This window comes from Nipponia nippon, unplaced genomic scaffold (assembly GCF_047370975.1).
Source record: "Nipponia nippon isolate SJK-2023a ecotype South Korea unplaced genomic scaffold, ASM4737097v1 scaffold_5, whole genome shotgun sequence".
NCBI lineage: Eukaryota > Metazoa > Chordata > Aves > Pelecaniformes > Threskiornithidae > Nipponia > Nipponia nippon.
In genome coordinates, this window is record NW_028262369.1 from 53427124 (window position 1) to 53447046 (window position 19923).

The following is a 19923-nucleotide window of genomic DNA, read 5'->3' on the forward strand; positions in this document are numbered from 1 at the left end:
CGGAGGCAACGCCGCCGCCTGAGGTACGGCTCCCGCTCCTCGCAGCCCAGCAGGAAGGGCCGGAGCGGGGCCCGCGGCGGGCAGGGGACGCTGCCGCCGCGCAGGCCCCGGCCCCCCGCCCCGGGCGGCCGTCGGGCGCCGCTCGGTCCCCCGCCCGGGAGGAGGGAGGCGGCGAGCGGCCTCCCGGCCCCCGCAACCCCTCGGCGGGCCGGCGGCGGGAGGGGCGGGCGCTGCGCGGGGGCTCCTCCTCCGCCGCCTCTCCCCGCCTCCCCGCCGTGACGGCCGGGCGCGCCCCCCGCTCCGTGCCACCCCTTCCCCGCCTCGGCCCGCCCCGGCTCCCCGGAGAGGCCGCTCCGCGCCCGGCTGCCGCCGCCGCCACTGCCGCCGCCGCGCTCGCACACTTAGTTGGAGCCGCCCGGTCCCCCGCGCCTCCTCGTCCTCTCCAGCCCGGGCCCCGAGCCGCGCCCGGCGCCTGCCGGCGGCTCTCCGCGGCGGGGGAGCCGCTCCGAGCGGCGGCTTCTGAGGTGAGCGTCCCCCGGGTGCCGGCGGGGGCGGGCGGCGGGGGGGGCAGCCGCGGGCGGGGGGCCGGGGGGCGCCGCTTCCCCCACGGAGGCCCGGGCCTGGGCCGGCGGCGGGCGGCGCCCCCGCTCCGGGCCGGGGCCGGGACCGGGGTGCCGGGGGCCCACCCCCCGCGGGGCCGTGCCCGCCGCTGCGTCCCCCGGCCGCCGCGCAGCCTTTTTATTCCCTTATTTCTCCGTATCCCGATCCCCCCCCCCCCCCGCCTTCCTCCAGGCGATGTTTTATTCATGACCCCGCCGGGCTTTGTACGGGGAGCGGGCGCCTTCCTCCGCAGTTCGCCAAGTGCTGCGAGACCCCGGGGCTGGCGGGGGGGGCCGGGGGGGCCGCGGCTTGGAGGCGAAATGGCTGCAGCTGGGCAAGGCTTTTCCCATCCGGGCAGGCAACCCGGGGCTTGAACGGCATCTCTTTGCTTTGGGGGGTGCTGGCGATGCCACGGCTCAAAAGTGGAGTGAGGCAGGGGGGTCTCTTGCTGCATTTCCCTCGCTGCAGGTCTGCTGGCCTCATGGAGAAGAAACAAGTCACTGCAAGGCTTTCTGTAGCAAATTTTAAATATGTATATATATCTGTCTTCTCTTTCAAGGGTTCAGCAGCAGGCGTGTTGCCACACCAAACGCCTGTAAGCCAGGCAGCACTTACACCATCACCGAGTTAACTGTAGATGTCAGACTGTGCTTGCACTGATGTGATGTCAGATTCGTAATAACACGCAGAAATGGTGAATTCGGGCTGAGCGTGATGGAGATGGCACAGACCCAGCTGGCCTGGACAGACTCGGTGGAGCCTCTTTCTTCCGTGGTGCAGGGCCTGCTGTGTAGGTAGTCCCCTGGAGCAGGCGGATCATGGGGGCACTGGGATAATGGTTACAGATTCGTGGGTACTGCGGACTCAGAGGAGCAGATATTTGTGCCGGGAGCAGAGATACTTAGCTTGCTTTCCCTTACAAAGGTATTCAGATACGTTGGTTAGACAGTCGTTTGCTGATGCCCGTCTTCTCTGTAACTTCTGCGATGAGACTGCCACCATGGGTATCAGTCAAGAGGATGAATTTTGTTCCGTGCTGTAGAAAGCCAGCTGCGATCAATAGGCGGTTTCTTATTAGCCCCCGATACTGCCTCTTGATTTCTCATGAGCTGATCATGGACTGGTGAACTAAAACTGAGAGATGCCAAAACACGTTCCTCACCTTATTTGGTTTCCCATTTGCCTGCCCTTCACCTTCCCCATGCCTTGGTTGGTTGGATTTCAATGGAAAAATTCTGGTCCTGAGTCTGTTCAAAGAAATACGTGTGTTCTGGTTTTGCTTTTCTAACGCGCTGTTTGATAATAGCCGTGAGGCTATGTGTTTCTGAAGATCTCCCGTGAATGGGGGCTGGAGGTGTTTGCCCTTTGGTACAAGTGGAGTGCACCGATACTGCTTGATGTTGTTTAACCTTATATTATCTTAAGTGTTGTATAATGAGGCAGCTTGGTTTGTTTAAGACTTTGTGATGATGTAATACAATAATAATTATAAATCTTCTTATTGTCTGAAGAATCTTTAAACACTGCTCTGTCTCAGGAGGTACTTCATATGTGTTTATTTCCAAGAGGTGCAGGCATGGATGAGCAGTGTTTGATATTAATCATGTTCATTTTGGGGTGGGAGGGCAGGACCAGTTTGACACTAGCGCTTTAAGTTGTAATTTATGGGTGTGACATCATGTGGTAGATAAGCTTTTATGGGATCTGCCGTGTAAATTATGGCCTTTGTTTATATACGTGCAATTACTTGTTTTGAAAATCCATGCTGTATAGTTTGCTTAATAGCCTGCACTGGAGCTGTGAATAAGATCTAGCAGAATGTGCTTTAATTGCGCAATATTGTTCAGCGTTTGAAAACATTTCGCTTTACTTTGTGCTCGCAGCCTGCACCAGGTGTGAAGTTATTGCGCTGCATCTGCACGCCGTGATATGTCTTGTATGGTAGTCGGCTGCAAAAGCAATGGCCAGGCACTTTTATTTTCTTCTTTCTCCATTATCTGTTTCATTTTGTTTTTTAAAAGAAGGGGGGTGTTGAAATGAGTGATTTCAACTAATCCGTGCTGGAGGGAGCAGCTTGGTTATTTAAGGCTGCTGTAGTTTGTTACGCAATCAGATTAACGAAGGTTGAAATGATCATTCAACTTTGGGTAAACAAATGATATATATAACAACATGGATTAGGGCGACTGTTTACATTGGAGAGATGTGCTGCCGTTAGTGTAGTGCAAATATTGGACAAAAACACAATGAGCGGACACAGTAACATAGTAAATAAATTTTTGGTAAACTTCTCAGGATTATAATGCACTTACAATTGATTGTCTATACTCCGGAGCTTCTGTGGTGCACTAGGTGCTGCGCACACGCATGGGCAAACTTACTTTCAGCTTCGTTTAGTTGACAAGCAAAGGCCTCGGCAAACGTCTTTGTGCACAGTCCGATCGTGCCGGGGGTGCTGTGCAGGCTCTGTGCTGATTGCAGCGCAGGTGTTGGGTCCAGGAAGATGACCAGTGCTCAACTGGAAGCTCTTTAAATAAAATTAAAAAAAAAATATAATTCCAAACACGTTTGCTGAAGCTGGCAGCCCTTCAACCAGTCCATTATTAGTTGGCTATTTCTTCTTGTTGTCGTGGAAGCAGCGGGGCTGCAGGAGAGATTTTTAAGGCTTGTCTCCCTGAATCTGCGCAGAGAGGAGGCGATGACGTGCGTGCTGCTCGGCAAAGGTCGGCGCAGGCATCGCTGGTGTACCAGAGGTGAGACCCTGCCGGGAGAGACAAGAGCCAATATAGAAAAGGGAAGGTGGAAGCCTGGGATGTGGGGGAAGTAGCTGGAGCGCCGGGAGGATAGGGGGGCGTTTGTCGGTGTTACGGCAGGGACCTCTCTTGTGCGTCTGTGCACGCAGTGCCTCGCTCAGACCCCGGTCTGCGGTTGCAGCGCAGTGATCTCGCGTGGGCTCTGGTGCTATACAGGTGGACCTCGCTCTAAAAATACCATAGCGTGAAACATGCCCGCTGTTATTACGGTATGCAATGGCATCAAGTGGTTGGGGGAAAGGGGGAATAACTGACTCCTGGCAGTCAGTTTTCTGGAGGCCTTCGTGTCGGCGTGGAGGCTGAGCCCTTCCAACCTTCCTCTCATTCAGGGAAAGGTAAGGTACCCTTCAGGATGCTGTTCTTCCATCCTTCCGCAGAAGATGATGGAACAGCACTATGTTTTGAATAGACATGCAAACATACTCTGGAAAGGGTTTTTTTTTAGTATTATTGTTACTTATTTCCTTGCTGCCTGTGTTTAATTCTATGTAAGCAGGCATCTAATTGCAAAGGGATTTCACAGGCACTTGCAAATATCTATCACTATGCTACTGGCTCATCTTTGTGCTGTATAACATATTTGTGACTAAATGTACACAAGCACATTTCGGGTATACTGGAATCTAAAGAGGTACTTTTGGGAATAAGTAATATTGTTCAGGCCATGTTCTTGTAGGCCGTTCAGAGAGGAGGCGGTGTGGAACGTGATATGCAATCAGTAATTTTAAGCCTGTTTCTTTTACTGGTACTAGTCTACTTCAGCTCTGATTTATTAACAGGTTGGTATCTTGTCATCTTCAATTTTATGGACTGAATAAGAGCAGTTATTCTTGGTCAGACTAGAGATCTGTCGAGCTCAGTATCTTTTCTGATGGGGCCGCTTACAGGTACATAGGAAAACTGTAACTACAGAGTTCTCTTCCTCCTGGTAAACCCTTCCAGCAGTCATCACTTCAGGAAATCTTTGGGCTGGCAGTTGTTCCGTTGAGGCTGTTTTGTTTAATAGCTGCTGACGGATTGTCTTCTCTGAAAAATGTCTGATTTGTTTTGAAAACCTTTATGGCATTAGTGTTCATAACATCCTGTGTCGGTGAACTTCAGGTATAATTGTGCAGTCTGAAAAGGATTTTATTTTATTCCTTTTATGGCTTGTCCGTTGAAGTGTCCGCCCTATGATTTTTATCTGAATTCTGGAAGAATATCTTCCTTTTTAGATTTTTACATGCAAAAGTACTATGTATAGGGATGTTAACAGGTCTTAGAATGTATATAAAGATAACTGCTATATGTTTGCAGTAAGGTATGCTCCCAGCCCTATTTACAGTCACGTTTCATAGATAGGTACTGTTACACTTGCAGCATTTTGGTGGTTGCAAGCAAAAAAAAAATGTTCAAATACAAGAAGTGATGTGATTTCTGCAGCTATACACCCTGTACGTAGATTGCAGTAAGTCTTGCTTGGTGCAGAACAACTCGGACAACAAAAGAGTTGCTGTATGCCGAAGAGTGACTTCAGCAGTGTTGTTTGAAGTTCTTGCCAAAGGAAATCTTTGCAAGGTATCTGGTGCAACATTTTAGGGGATATGGAAGGATGTGGGGAACAGAATTGAAAAATTGTATTAAAGAGCTTGAAGTTAAGAAATGAAGATTCCAATAAGTGCAGCATCATACGGAAAAAAAAATGTGTCGGTCCCTGAATTGTTCTTTAGGTTAGCTTTCAACATGCCATCCCAGACCATTTCAGGAATAGATGGGTGTTAAAAAGCTTAAGTTCCGCTTTTCCTTCGTGTGGCAGGGAAGCAGGATCTTTTGACTGTGAACTGACCTGATTGCTTTTGTACTGGTGGTCCAGGAGTCAGTCGGGGTTACAGGGGCCATCTGGGTTACAGAGTTTGTTATACTAGACTTTGGTACTGGTGGTAACGGCAGTTATGTTTGGTGTATTAAAAGAAGCCCTCCAAAGGTTGGTAATTTATTTATTATTATGGCAGCTTCTGAAATCCTATTGATAAAAAGGGGTAAAATTTTCATGTTTTTAAAGCAAACAAAAAATCTTCATCTTGTAATTTCTGCTGTTATTCCACCCTTAAGCCTGTAAAACTTATGATTAAAGTGGGTGGAATTTCAGCTTACTGGTTTACGGGTGGGGTAATAGTAGAGAGTGACCAGACAAACGTTTTCTGCTTGTTTTAAAAATAGAGACGCTTACATAATAATGCTATACACAACAAGAGTACATGCATATGGATAAGATCTCTGCAACAGAGTATTAATCCAACAGCATCCGTTGCCTGTGTGTCTGCTGTCACTTGCTTCAAAGGAAGGTAATTCTGGAGTGAAGAGACGCCAATGCCAAACGATTTAACTGGAGTGTTGGTCCGATCCTGAACAGCCTTTAGGCAGGGCTCTGGATTAGACGTTTGGAGAAACAGATTTTTAAACCATTATGAGCTTGTAATTTGTTATCTGAATCATGGAAAACCATTCTTTCTCTTTTGTGGAGCACTGTCTATCTGTTTGCATTTTGAGTTGTTTGCAGAGATTAATCTCTTAATGTGTGGCATGTGATTAGTAAAACTGAGGCCCCGTTTTTGAGAGTGGAGTGCTATTGCTAATAAAAAAAACCCAAACCAGTGAAAGTGTCTGAAAGCATCAGGATCGCATCAGGGTCTTTCCTCTTACTATGGAAGTGGCCTCCATTTGTTTTTCTTCTGTCTCTGTATCTAACAGAAAGTAATAGACTTTAACCATCAAGTTTGGAAAAAGATAAAAAGCAAGTTCAGTTGAAATATGTATTTAATAGGAAAAACTTTCCAGGATCTATATATATAGGTGGGCATTTTCCCAAAAGTGTGTGTTAGGCATTGAGGCCATAACTATGTTGTTGCTAACCAAAATTCTAGCCCTGAACGTATCTATAAATACCATAGCCTCACCCCTTTGACTCCGTGAAATGATAGGTAGTTGGAATAACTTCATACATCAAGACATAAAAGGACCTTGGTGAACTTGTGCTTTTATAATAAACAAGGAAAAGTTTATCCAAGTTGCCCAATAGAGGAGTTTATCCACACAAAGATAGCTCTTTATTCGGCGAGGGGGAGGGACTTACCTTTTAGACTTTGCTCCTTAGGATTTTTATCTCATCCCATCCCAAGTTTTTATTAATAAAAGCAAAACAACTTTAATGTGATTATCCACGTTTGGCAGACAGACCTCTGTGTTTTAGAGTCATGGCTAATTAGATTTGTGGAGCCTGTGCAATTTAGGATATTGGGCAGGGAGATTGTTTTAGCAGGAAGACATGAAGGAAGGAACAAATTGCTCTCCTTCCTTTTCTTATGGTGGCAGCGGCATTTTCTGTGAACTTTTCAGGTTTCTAGATGATGTGCTGATGTTGGTGTGCCACTCCTGGGGAAAAGGGCTTGTTGAAGTTTGCCTTTCTGTTTGGAGAATTCCGTTTAAATTACTATTCAATAAAGATCTGAATATCGGATATTTGCACATCTCCACTAGCAAACAGTCTGAGGAAAGAACTGGCTGGTAAAACAAAACAAATGCTGTCTTTCTAAGGGCTGGTAATGGGCTGTAAGCCCATTTCAGCTCTAACTTTGAGGGATGACTAAGATGTTTCTCTCTTCTGGCAATACCCAGTTTGGATCCTGCTGCTTAATTTTGTCTACAGGCCTCCTCATCTCAGCTGCGTCTTACAGGGAATGCAGCTGATGTGCAATAAATGTACCGATAAAATATGCAGGAGTTTGGTCTTTTGTTGCAGATGGATTTATACAGCACTCCGTCACTAGGAAGCCACCTTCAGCAGCAGGGTGTTCTCTGAAGTAGGATGTTTAAAGATGTGGTTTGGGCTGCTGAGGGTGGTCAGCCATGTGATGCTGAAGGACAGGGTACCATTCCTTTTCTTCCAGTGCAGTTGTGCTTGTTACGTGCGCGCAGTAGCTGTGGTCTGGTGGATGCCCAGAGGCTCAGCTTTCTCTTCTGAGCCTTTATTTTTGCAAGAATCTGAAATAGCAGAACTGAAGCTGCTGAATAAGCCGGACTGAATCCAGGGGAGCAGATCTGGCGGCTCTCCCCTTCACCTGCCACAGAAATGCATAGAGGAGAAACTCATATGAGTACTTCTGGGACTTGTTTTATTAGTGGGTGAAAGAAAAGCCAACCAGGGTTTTCTAATACTGTCACTGTTATTTTTACCACTCAAAGTTCTTATGGTCATAGTTGTTTTTTCTTATGATTTATGTTTTTAAATTGCTACCTAGTTTTCAGGTGTGGGAGCCTATAATTTAAGAGTGCCTGGCCAGTGCTACTGAAATGAAAATCAAAACCTCCCAATCAACAAGCTTCTGAGATAATTTCTATTGTTTTTCCTCTGTTTAAAAAAAAAAAAAAAAAAAAGAGGAAGCCATATCCGTTCTGCTTTGGTCATCTCAGATAAGGTATATCTTCGAGACTAAAAAGTCTTGATGCTTGTGGGAGGAGGGGAGTGCTGCTTTCTTTTGTCTCAGACGTTGCAGTGGAGGATACTAATTAACCACCAAACAAATTGGGTTTGGGGGAGTTTGCCTTTGCTATTGCAGTGAAAATGTTTTGTTTGGAAGAGCTGCGCGAAATTACACCCGCAGGCGTTCATATAGAGGTAAATCAGCCCCTGGCTGCCCAAAATCTTCCTGTTTCAGTCTGCAGAAATATGCCAGGAAAGCTTTTGAAATGGCAACAGCCAGTCCGCATGTTCTGGAGCAGATTGTGTACCGGAGACCGCGGCACAGCCCTGAGCAAAGACGTCAGCAGTGAGGAGTGACTGCCATCCCCAACACAAACAGACAGACTCCATCAGTGTGACAGAGCGGTGAAGAGTGACGCAACACTAATGGGCAGATCATGATGATTGTCAGTTCAGAATATAGGGTTTGTTTGTTGTTCCTCCCCAACGACAGGAGCTGACTCTGAGGTGGATTTTCCTGTAACTAGCATTCTGCATCTTTGACAGTTTGGCAAGAGTGAGACTATTTCCTAAAAAAAAAAAAAAAATAATGGAATAAGAGGCCTCAGGCTTAGTAACAGCACTTAGAATAATAAATGCTCAGCCTTGTGAAGCTACGTTTAGTTGTACATTTATTCGGGGGTTTTTACAAGCATAATGGAAAATTACGCACTTGACTCTTCATTGAGATGCAGTGGGATTCAGGGGACCAATTTCCCTAAGACTATGAAAATCCCAGGCTTCGTGATGTAATTTTTGTTTGCCTTTACACTTCTGTGCTAGTCTCTGAGCTTTTTTTTCATCCACAGCAAATGCTTGGGTGCTTCAACAGAAGTAGTTTAAAAGCCAATGATTTGACAGAAAAAGAGCTGGAGCTTCTTAGATGTGTGGGGACTGGATGAAGTCGGATTAATGTGGCATTAGGGTAGAAATTTGTCGGAGAAGCCTGGTCAAGTGACTGGCTGGAGAGAGAGGGGGTTCATGAAGTCAGAGTCACTTCTTCAGCCAAAGGAGGATCGGGCTGACATCTTTGTGACAGGGGTTTTTGCCTGGCCTCTCCCACAGACTCCGGGTTCCTGTCATGTACAGCCCTCGCAATTGCTTGGCGTTCTGTGAGCTCATGCCTTAAAAAAAGGCTCTGAAAGTGAACAGCTTTCCAGAAGGTCATTAGAAATTTAATACTACAGTTTCACAAGGTTTGTAAGTTACCTGTAACGCAAATAACAGTGCTGACGACTGCTTTTCAATTATTAATTTTTGTACAGTGTGTTGTTGGCCATTAAGATGGATTGTCTGTGCAAAGGAGTTCCATAAAATGCAAATTATTAGCTTCTGTGTGGGTCAGAAAACATTGCATACTTGGTGTAACTCTTGTAGTTAAATAGACTCCTTTGTTAAGCAAATCATTTAAGCACTGGTTACTCTTAGCAGTGTCAAAAACATACATGAATTCTTGCTGAGTGTAAATAAAGCGTTTCAGCTTTGAATGATGACTACAGGATTTGGCTTAAAAGCTATTTTTGGGCCATGGGCACAGCCCAAAGCCGGGGGACGTACATGGCTCCGCTCCTGGAATGGCGTCAGGATGGAGGATGACTCAGTCACCCCTGCAACTTCCTTGTTGCTCCAGAAAGGTAGTGATTTATTGCACGCCTGTGTCAGCAATAAATAGCCATCCACCCAGCGCTGATTCAGCCGCTCTGAAAGTGGTGGTTAAGGATGTGCGCCCCATCTTTGCCTACTCGATCCCTCCCAGCTCCCTTCCCACCCACCAGCCGTGGAGGGTGTAAACAAACACGTAGCCTTTCCTCCCCCAGACTTCTGACTGTTGGCCAGGCGGCCCGTGTGAGGCTGCGAGCAGAGATCCTGTTCTTGCAGATAGACGCATGCTGCATGCCAGTGTTGAGATTTGGATGGTGTTCTTGTTGTGTCAGGGAAGATTGGCTGTGCGAGGCCTGCAGGGTTTGGTCGTCTGAGGGCGCTGAGGTTGAAGCAATAGTAAATGTTGCAGAATCAGCACATAGTGCTGTTGCTGCTGGGTGAAAAATGGGTCCAAACCCTTCCAGGCCCTGCCCTGGCCTTCCTTTGTAGGCAGAACAGGTTGGGCAGCAGCGTGGGACCAGGGGAGACTGCAGAGAAGAAGGTGAAGTTCACGGAGAACGTTCATGAAGTGCTAGACATCAAGTACTCTTGTTTTTCTGGGGTTTATGTTGGCTTGCAATAGTGAGGAGAAATTTCTTTGCTCCTGTTATGATTAATGAGAGTAAGGCAAGTAGTTGTTTTACGCTGGCTTTCCCCTCCTGCCTGCCCTTCAAAAGAAACCCCAAGGTGCAAAAAACCACCAGTCTAAACACCTGATTTTGAAATAAAGCACTCTATTTCAGATATAGGAATGATCCTACTGATGTCAAAGAACTGTGATGGAGAATAGTATCCTAATGGGAATACCTCCTCCCTTCTCTGCCACCCTGCTTTCCCAAGAGCTACTGCTATCCTGGGAAAGCACATGAAGAACCCACTTGCTGTTTCTTGCCATCACAGCCCTTATCTTTTTAGTGGAGGATAAATACCAGGATAATTGTTGTGTTGCTGTATTTTTTTGCCTTAAGCCAAATGCAGAAGAAACAACTCTCTTGGGCATTTTTGCATCGGCATGTGCTTTAAAAAGGGCACATAACAGGCTGTTGGCCATAATCAGTGTTAGCCACTTCCCGAGACGTGGTCTTTCGCAAGCAGGAGGTAAGTTTTAATGTGGTGCTTGTGAGAGGCAGAGGTGGGATGGAAGATCCCAGGTGAATTAACCATGCCGAGGAAACTATTGCCAAAAAAATCTGATGTGGATTTTCTGAGCGTGTGAGATCAGCCCTGCTTTTGATCTTGTTCGTGACTCTGAATATCCTCAGGAATAAAAGCCACAAGTGAGAATAGAGGTGGCCCTGAAGACTTCTTGGTTTCGCTTTGATGGTTGTTACCCAGTGAATTGCACTGTCCTGTTTGCTGATGGATTCTCTTAATGAGTAAATTGGTGACCTCTATGCTTTTCCAGGTGTTCAGTTTCCCATTCCTCTCTTCCCTACCTATAATCTTCCATTCTTTACCTGGTGCCAACTCCTGCGACATCTCATGGACGTGCCTGCATTGTGTTTTGTATGGAAACAGTTTTATTGCTTTGAAAATGCTGAGTATGGTTGGGTGTAAGCAAAAAGTAGCATGTGAACTTCATGGTCTACTGCTTCTGTGCCAATAAAGTCAAACTCTGTGAGTTAGGCTTGGTATCCGTAAAGTCTTCCAAGTGCAAACTGAGCTCAGCTCAGATGCTGTCTGTGGGAATGCTGATCTGGTCTCAATGTCAAGGGGAAGAAACGTGTTGCAGGAGACGCAGGCACCTTTCTGTATCATCAGACTGCACGACTGGTTTTGTATCTTGATTTGAATGTCAAAGAAGAGATGGAAAACAGAAGATGGGAGTGACTTTCACCCTTAAGGTAATACATGACTCTTGGTGCTAGGGATTGCAAGCTGGCTTACCAGTCTCTAGTTCATCATTCCTACCTGGTCATTAGCCAGTGCATCTAGTAGGTTCAAGTATTTGGTTAGTCACTGGAGGTACTCTAGGACAAAGTTTAAAATTGATGAAAATTACAGCAGTCTAAGGTGCTGTGTTCGTTGTGCTTACCTGGAAATTTAGGAGTATACCCTTGGTGCTGTGTGCAGCTGCCTTTAGCAATTCCCCCAGTTTTTATCCTGTTTGCTGCTTTGTTATAGATCTATACCAGAAAGGCTTGGATGAAATGAGTGCCCGTAGGGAAAGTTTTAGGGAATATTGGGAAGAAGTGTAAAGGAGAACAAGGATGCACCAGAAAATCAGCCTCAAAGCATGTGGTAAGGAGGAAAAAATGTACATGCTTCCAGATATCACTGGAATAGGAGAAAAATGGCATGGTGTAGTGAATGGTGCTCCAGGGTGGGAGCCAGGAGACCACAGCTCTTTTTCCCCGAGAGGCTGTGGAGCTGCTGCGACTGGAGTTGCCCATTCAGGTGCTTTGCAGCTGTGATGGTATCTGTGGCACGCAGCGTGGTAGGACTCTGATCTTGTTCTGTGCCTTGTTATCAAAGAAATAAAAACAGAACCCTTTTCTCAGCTTTGAAATGTTTGTTTGGTTTTTTTTTTTAAATAGAGTGAAATCTGGATTATTTTTCTAAATCCTTTGATCACCTTGAACCTCAGTAGCTTAATTCTGTTCTCATAACAGATTTGCTTTTCAAATACTATTTTTAAGTTCATAGTTATGAAGAAGAGTATTTCCTCTTGCTGTCTATGACAAGTACTAATGCTCCCAGTTCAGTCCCGGGGCTGGGGTGCCCATTGCTATTTCCTGATGGCTTTTGTAGCTGTTCTCTCCCTGCTTCTGCAGGGTGAAAGCAATGCTGATTGATTGCAGGTTTATATTGCTAATAACTATGAACAAGCAATTCTGACTCATCAGTCATGGAAGACAGAAGTACCGTCAAATATTGCGGCTATGTTAATTAGTTTACATACAGGGAAATTATGTAAATATCAGTGCAGATTAGGTTTTGCCCCTGTGTGCGCTTGCATTCAATACCCTGGGGCCAAAGCTGAGTACTGCTGAAGTCACAGAGAATTTTGCTGTTGAGCTTAGTAAGTCTAGGATTTAGCTTCTGAATGTTTAGAGGTACAATGGTTTTTAATACTGTTAAATGCCATAGAAGAAGGATTCTTGTGGCTTTACATTATCATTAGAGCCATAATCACAGATGTGTGAAAGCACAAAGTAAACTGAAAACCTGTCTTTCAGGCTTTCTGATTGCCCTCTTTAGAAGGTGTACAGCTCCCCTTTGCATCTGGCTTTCAGTTGTCCCCCAGCCTCAGCTCCCCACCACCCTCCATCCCTTCCTACAGCCCCTACCTACCTTGTACAGACTGGAGCCTGCAGGCACCTTGGGTTTAGCATGGACTGAAAACTAATATTGAAAAAGAAGTTCAGAGTAATGCTTGGCCACCATGATGCCCAGCAAAGAGGTATTGCGTGGGCATCACTAGGGCCTTTCACTTAGCAGTGCTGAGCAGGTGGGGTTGGCTAACTCTTCATTTTTGGGGTAGGAGCAGAGCCTGGGCATGTTGTTTCTGGGTCATTACCATGAAGAGTTGGTATCAATAAGCTGAGAAATGGTATGGAGAGCGGGAGTAGTATGTCTGTTCATAAATGTATTAAACAAGGAAGTGGCAGGGTAGAGGGCTGGGAGATGAAATGTGAAGAGCTAAATAGCTGGTGGCATGAGGCTGGAAACATGAGCAGGAGAAAATGAGACACTGACTAACGAAACCAAAAGGCACTTGCTGTTGAAAAGGAAATTGTGTAAGGGCACACACATGCTTTGCATTACTGTCTCGAGGTGTGTGGTCAAGGGGGCAGAAATGATCAAATGCTTCCTTCTCCTGTTCTTCATATGCTGTGTATTATGAATAAAAGCTTTCTGAGTGAGAGGCTCTGAGCCAGAGCACTTTTCTGTAGGCTGTGATGCAGGATGCTGGCCTTCATGTTGCTTTTCCTTTTAGAGGCAGCAATGCAAGAAATGAGCCTGTCAAAAAAACAAGGGCAGAGGCTGCTCTCCGGCAGTGGGCTGTAACCAGGGGTGGTGGTGCCACATCCTAAACGTGGGTCTTGGGCTGGTCACCCCCCCGATGCCAGTGACACCCCAGGCTTTTGTGGGAGGCACGGAGTAGTTCCTGGCTCTTTGTGGACCCTTCTTTCTTTCAGTAGGTGAGATATAGTTGGGCTGGATTCAGCCAGATTCGCCAGTTGAATCCTGCTGAGCACTATCACTAGCTATGGAGCAAGGGAGAAGAGGAAGGAAAGAATTTGGTCTCCAGTTAGGGTTTTTCTACAACTCTGAAACATTAAAGATCAGTCAAATAGGTTGTAAATGTTCCAGTTGTGAACTGCAGTGATTTTGCTTAGTGTACTTCACTGATTCCTCCTGTCATATTTTCCAGGTGGAAATGTTAATATTCCACTTAGGAGCAGTATTTCTTCTGATTTCTGACTGCACTCGTTTGTCCCCCAAACCTTCTCTCTTTCTGCCACAAACCACATAGATAACTGGTTTTATGGGAAAATAATCATCACTTGTGTTAGTTCCTTGATTCCCAGCAATGCTGATTTGTACTCTCGTATTTAAAATTGCAAGACAGACAAATAGACAAGTGCGCAAAAGGCAAAGCATCAGCAGCAAGAAAAAAAGCTATTGTATTTGATTAAAATAAATTTCTCCATGGTACCTTGACTATAGCTAATCAGGAGTGTGTCTTTTGGGGGGAGCTAAGGGTAAGATGAAGTTCTATGGATGAGCCTTCACTTGTTGAACCTGGGATGGAGCTGGATGGAAGAAATCATAGGCTCACCGTGGCACTGACATACTGTTGGGAAAGGGGGGCAGTGACTGACCCTGCAAACAGTGGCTGTGGGAATACCTCGACTCTCAGGATTTCAGTACCTTTACTGGTTAATCGTCCTGCTAACGTGCCTGTTTTGTAGGATTGAGGCTTGTTTGTATTTGTTTTATGTCCACCACCCTTACTATCCTGTGTTGCACAGCAGACCTGCAAAACCCAAAGCAGCATGAATTTCCGCGGAGTTTGATGTTGCCACCTGTGTTGGCACAGTGTATTCGACAGTGTATTTGGCAGGACACCAAACGACATGAGCTATCTTGTTAGGCCAGCAGATGTAATGGAGGTAAGGCGCTGTGCCTGCTGTAGTTGGACCTCATGTCCAAGACTGTCAAGTGTGTTAGTGCTGGTTTTGAGTGGGGAGGTTCGTGTGAGTAGTATCGGCAAAGTCCTAGGCAACATAAAAGTTGCATCATGGGTCTCTCTTCTTTATTGGTTTAACATTTTAAAGAGTTTCTAAATATGTAAAATGCTAAAAGCTTAAACTTTAAGAACCTTGTTCATTGGTTAACTTTACTTGTAACTCAGAATGATTTCTTTATTATGGAGCTTCCTCTTGCCAGCACTAACACCATTTCCCATTTCGGTTTGCTTTTATTAAATTTCCCCTTGCCACATTACTAATTGTGTTAGTTGGCGCAAGGAAACTCTGGATGAGATCAGGTGTCGTTCTGGGAAGCACAGTTATGGCTTTCGGCAAGGAGGCTGGCTTCCCAAAGCTCACAAGGTAGAGAGGAGCAACCAAGGGTGAGTGGGGAACAGGGCAATGGGCAGGAGAGCCTGATAGAGAATCCTGTGCCGTGATGATCAATCCATGATGACTTGCTGTGTTGCATTTAGTACAACTTTAGTTCCACCTTGAATTGAAGAGGACAAAGTTGTCCCTGTACTTGAGCTGGGATAGGAGACAGCGTTACATGGTGGTTTCACTGTGTACTTGATCTGTATCCCTATGCCCTTTCCCAGGTATATGCTTTTGGTTTCTGTTGGGTGCAGGATGAAATGGACCTTTAGTCTGACCCGATGTAGCTGTTGAGAACAATTCTGCATTGTCGGCCCATCTTTAAAGTCAGCAAGGTTTGTGTGGGCACGGGTGTCTTTGTAGAATGGCTTGGGGGACTGGGAGGTTCAACTGCAGGCTTCCTGGAGAAGGAATTGCCTCTTTATTCATTTCTGTACATCCCCAGCTGAGCTTATTGGATAGCAGCAGCTCTGGAAAGCAGAGGAATATAATGAAAGGTTGCTGTCAAATTAAAATAAAAAAAAAAAAGCCTATTTCTGCCACACATGTAAGAGCAGAGGGATGGAAAGGTGGAGCCTTCTTTTGCCTGTGCTGTGCTACTTGTCCTTTGGTTTCCTGTCTGTGAAATGGTATAAAAATGCAAACCACCTCTATGCAGCACATGGGGACAAATGAGTAAAAGCTCAGTGAAATTGCAAAGTATTTTCCCTGTTCATAAAAAGGAGCAACTGTTCTGTTGGGTTGCAAGGGGAGGTGGCCTGTCTTTCATTTCTTTTACAGTGTTTTCTCGTCTTCCTCTCAGATGAGTGCTAAAAGAAGTGCTGGTATGTTTGCAGTCTCTGAGGAATGATGGATTATCGTCCGTTAAGGGACTGACTGTCTAATTGAAATAGTGAATTTTGAGCACTGTGTGAGTGTGCTTGCTCCTTGCGTGTTGCTACTCAGTGACTATGGTGTATGAATGCTTGCTAGCGGGAAAACTAATTTTCATGTTTATACACTTAATGATTTGTTTTGGTAAAACCCCTTATTTTTAGTCTCTTCTAAGCCAGGAGAAAAATGAACTTACTTTTAGAGTTGGCCACTTTTTTTAAGACCGCACTTTTTTCCCCCGAAGTCTGCACGTAGCATATTTTCCCCATGTTTCCTGCCTCCTCACCTTATGCACAGCCCATCAGAATACTATTTTTTCTCCAAATTTAACTTCTACAGTAAATTAGCAATGTATTCTGTTCTCCATTAGATTCCTCCCTTAGCTGAGGACCACATATAGTGACAGAAATGATTAGCCAGCAGCTTTTTAGGCATAAGAGTTTGTAATGTCCAGCCAGCTGAAATGCCTCTGTTCTTTAAGATGAGTGAGAGCACTGCAGCCTGTGACTGCATGGCATCCTTCAAAGTCCCCTCCTCAGCTTTAATTACCACTAGACCTGGCTGCGGTTTGCTTTCAGGTTATATGACAAAAATATATGTAGGATTTGCGGGTTCAGAGTCATGCCTTTGTGCTGGGTATGCAGTTGAACAAGCGTGAGTCTAATGCATGGTTGGAGCTCTGCTCTTTCTTTTCTGCGTTTTTGTCTTTCAAACAAGTTCACATCAAGTTTTTTTTATAAGTGAATGCTTTATAAGCTAAGTAGAAAGTCTTTGTATTAATTTGATGACACAAGCAAAAATACAGAACAAAAGGCAAATGCAAACATATAAGAAAATACCTGTAATAAAGGTTCTCCTTATGTGAATTGTTTTAAGTGAATTGAAAGCACTAGTTATTTTATATAAATATATATATAAATTATATATATAGTCTATATATAAAATACATATGTGTGTGTGTGTATATACGCATATTTTTTTCACCACAAAAACTCCTGCATGTCATTGGTAGTGGTACAAAATGGTGTTTGACTGGGTATCAAAGTCAGCGGTGGATGGCCATCTGCTGTGCACCGCTTGGATGCAGGTTTGTGGCTGCAGACGCCCATCTGCAGCTCCCACCCATTTCTGCTGCTCACCCATAACCACGGGACTGTGCAAAATCCTGTGGATAAGATGACTTGCACAAAACACTGATTGCTGTGATGCCCATTTCACTCTTAACGCTACTTAGTCACGGTATCTGCTGACGCAAAAGAAATTATATACTCTGTGCAGATGTGAGAGCAGTAGTAATATAAATACACATGCTTCTGAAAAGTAACTCTAATCAAAGGTGCAAGTGTCCATAGCATAAGGTATATGTGATAACTGAAGGTATATTCGCAATATCAGTAATTATGTTTATTGTAGCTTTTAAATGAGAGCAGTACGTGTGAAGGTACAGTAAGGCAGATTGCAGTGCAGGCCAGCTGCCCAAATAAGTACCCAGTGTCCCCTGATGTCCCTGAGATTAGTGTTGGTGACAGACAGAGCCACTACGTGCGGTTTCAGGTTTGGTACCTTCTGTGTGTTCTGAGTTCATTAGTGATTTATGTGCAAGTTGAATTGGATCGCAATGATTATTGTGGTGTCTGCGCTTAATGAAGTGGGTACAGGTATGTAAAGATTTTTGGAGAAGCAGGTGGGTATAGCGCAGATAGACCATGGCAGCACTAAGCACTGGGCTTAGGTTTGGTTTCTAGTGGCTCCTTTTGCTTTTCCTTGTGCACCAAAGACTCGATCGCCCTTAACTTTCACTTCTCCGCGCCCCCCCTCCCCCAAAATGTGTTAATTGGCCTTTAGCCACAAGGTGTTGCTGCCGAACCCTTTAGAAGTGAAAGTCAATCTGCACATTCAAGCATTGTATATATTCAAGCACGTTGTCTGGGGTGATCTTCAGAAGCGTGAAGCAACTACAGCAGCCAATCTGCTTGAGCATCTCCTGTGGTCTGGAGCTTCGGAAACCCATCTTGGTTGTGTTTTCAGTGTCAGCAGTTGCCCTGCTCTCGGTGGCTTTCCTTTCTCCTTTGTCAGCTATGGGAGGGAGCAAACTTGAAGCAGAAGAAGATAAGTGGTGGGTGAAATGAATATTTAAGCACCTCTAGATTTATTTCACTGACAAATAAAATAGCTGCTTGATTTCTGCAGGAGGAGCGTTTGCCAGAGCCTTGCCAAATACTCTGAAAAGGGAGCTGGAGAATGTTAAACACAAACCCCACAACATTTGATGGGAGTTTATTCTGTTGTTTCAGTCGTGACTCATCTCCAGAATGATCCATCCACTTCAGTATGTGTACGTGGGGAAGAAAGCCCTGACAAAGGTCTGAGAGCCTCCTACGAAATGCAATGTCCTGTTCAGTTATTAGTTAAAGCATCTGAGTATCTTAAGCCCTTAGGCAATTTTGAGAGTTGTGCTGGCAAAAAGATGTTTGCAGTGAAATCTTGTTCACTTTTTATTAAACATCCTATATTTTTAAAAGAGTATGGGATGAGAGAGAGATGGTAGGTATGATTTTCTTTTTCTGGATGGACAGGATTGTTGTTTTTGAAACCTCAGGGGTTGTTAGGATGTCACTTTTTCCTTTCTGTACATCGCATCTTTGGCTAACTGACCTGAAAATTAAAAAATCAGCATTTCAGTGCATTTGTTAAATGCTCCGCTTCCTGAGGTGGCTATTCAGAAAGCCAAGGGCTCCCATCTCGATTTTCCTCCTGCCCCTACTCGTTGTCCTCTGAAAGCAGCAATGAGTACAAAAACAGGAAAGGGGAATGATAATGTGGGAATACAGCGAGCACTGAGTTAGCAATGCCAGAAGGAAACAGCTTTCTGATGGCAGTCTTGCTTCTGGTGAAAAATAAACAAGAGGTGAACTGACTTAAAATGCTTCTGAAACTGGAGTTCTCTCTCTTGTCACATTTTTCTGTGACGTCTTTCTACAATTTTTTAATGCAATAAAGTAGAAAGAATGCCCCTTGTATTGACTGGATACTGGCACTGGTGTTTTAGCAAACATCTACACGGTATATATGCCCTAAATTATCTAGAGGGCTTGTTAGCATATCATCTGCATGCAAAAGAAAGTGATAATGGTGATGGAGGCTTCTTGGAAATTGAGTGAAGGACTCTGGGTCCTGTGTGTTGTGCTTCTGCATATTGCTTTTTCCTTCAACCCTGATTTTTTTCCTTATATCATTCCCCAGATATTGTGCATACATATTGTGATACGTATTTTTTTTTCCATAATATTCCCCCATGGAATTGCTAGAAAAATAGAACTGTATTATATGGCAAAATGTAAGATGGGATGTGAAGGCCTGTTACTGCTTTACTGCCTTTCCAGAGCTGCAGAGCCTGTCCCAAGGGTTTGGGGAGACTCTCTTGATTCATCAGATGTTGCATGTGCTCCTTTTGTTTAGGTGCTGGGTGGTCAACACAGATGCACTTTTGACTTCCACGTGGCACTAACGTTTCCCTCTTCAAGAGCGGCGTAATGCCGAGAACAAGCGGTGTCCTTTGGCTCTCTGTGTTCAAATGAGTGAACCCATAAATCAAGAGCACTACGATTAGTGAGTCCACTGTGAAGGTTTGTGGGGGGAGGAGGGCGTCTTGCAAATGCTGCGAACAGTGTCAGCCTTGGTCGGGGATCTGAAGAAACTGAGACAGGGCTACCACGTAATTTTTTTGCTATTTTCTGATTTCACATTTCAACTGGAAAAAAACCCTTGAATGTGAAACTCCAGAACTTTTGGAAAAGGTTGTCTGCGTGAGAAGAAATGTCATCCAGGGGTCCTGCTCCAGGCTTGTTCACTGTGAGCCTGGTAGTTTTATGTGCTTGTCTCCAAGCAAGGAAGAGCCGAATTCTGGGATATGGGCACCTGT

The 19923-nt window shown here is 45.2% G+C and overlaps 1 protein-coding gene across 2 annotated transcripts in view; it reads left to right on the plus strand.

The window, feature by feature from the left end:
- The first annotated feature begins 300 nt into the window (after positions 1-300).
- The window catches only part of CUNH1orf21 (chromosome unknown C1orf21 homolog), a 129621-nt gene continuing 109998 nt past the window's right edge, over positions 301-19923 (plus strand). The window contains exon 1 of one of the 2 annotated variants that reach the window (XM_087732109.1): positions 301-524. The gene's annotated coding sequence lies outside the window, so the exon portion shown is untranslated. Of the gene's footprint in view, positions 525-3250; positions 3354-19923 lie in introns of those variants that run through there. The other variant, XM_087732110.1, reaches the window with a different exon arrangement.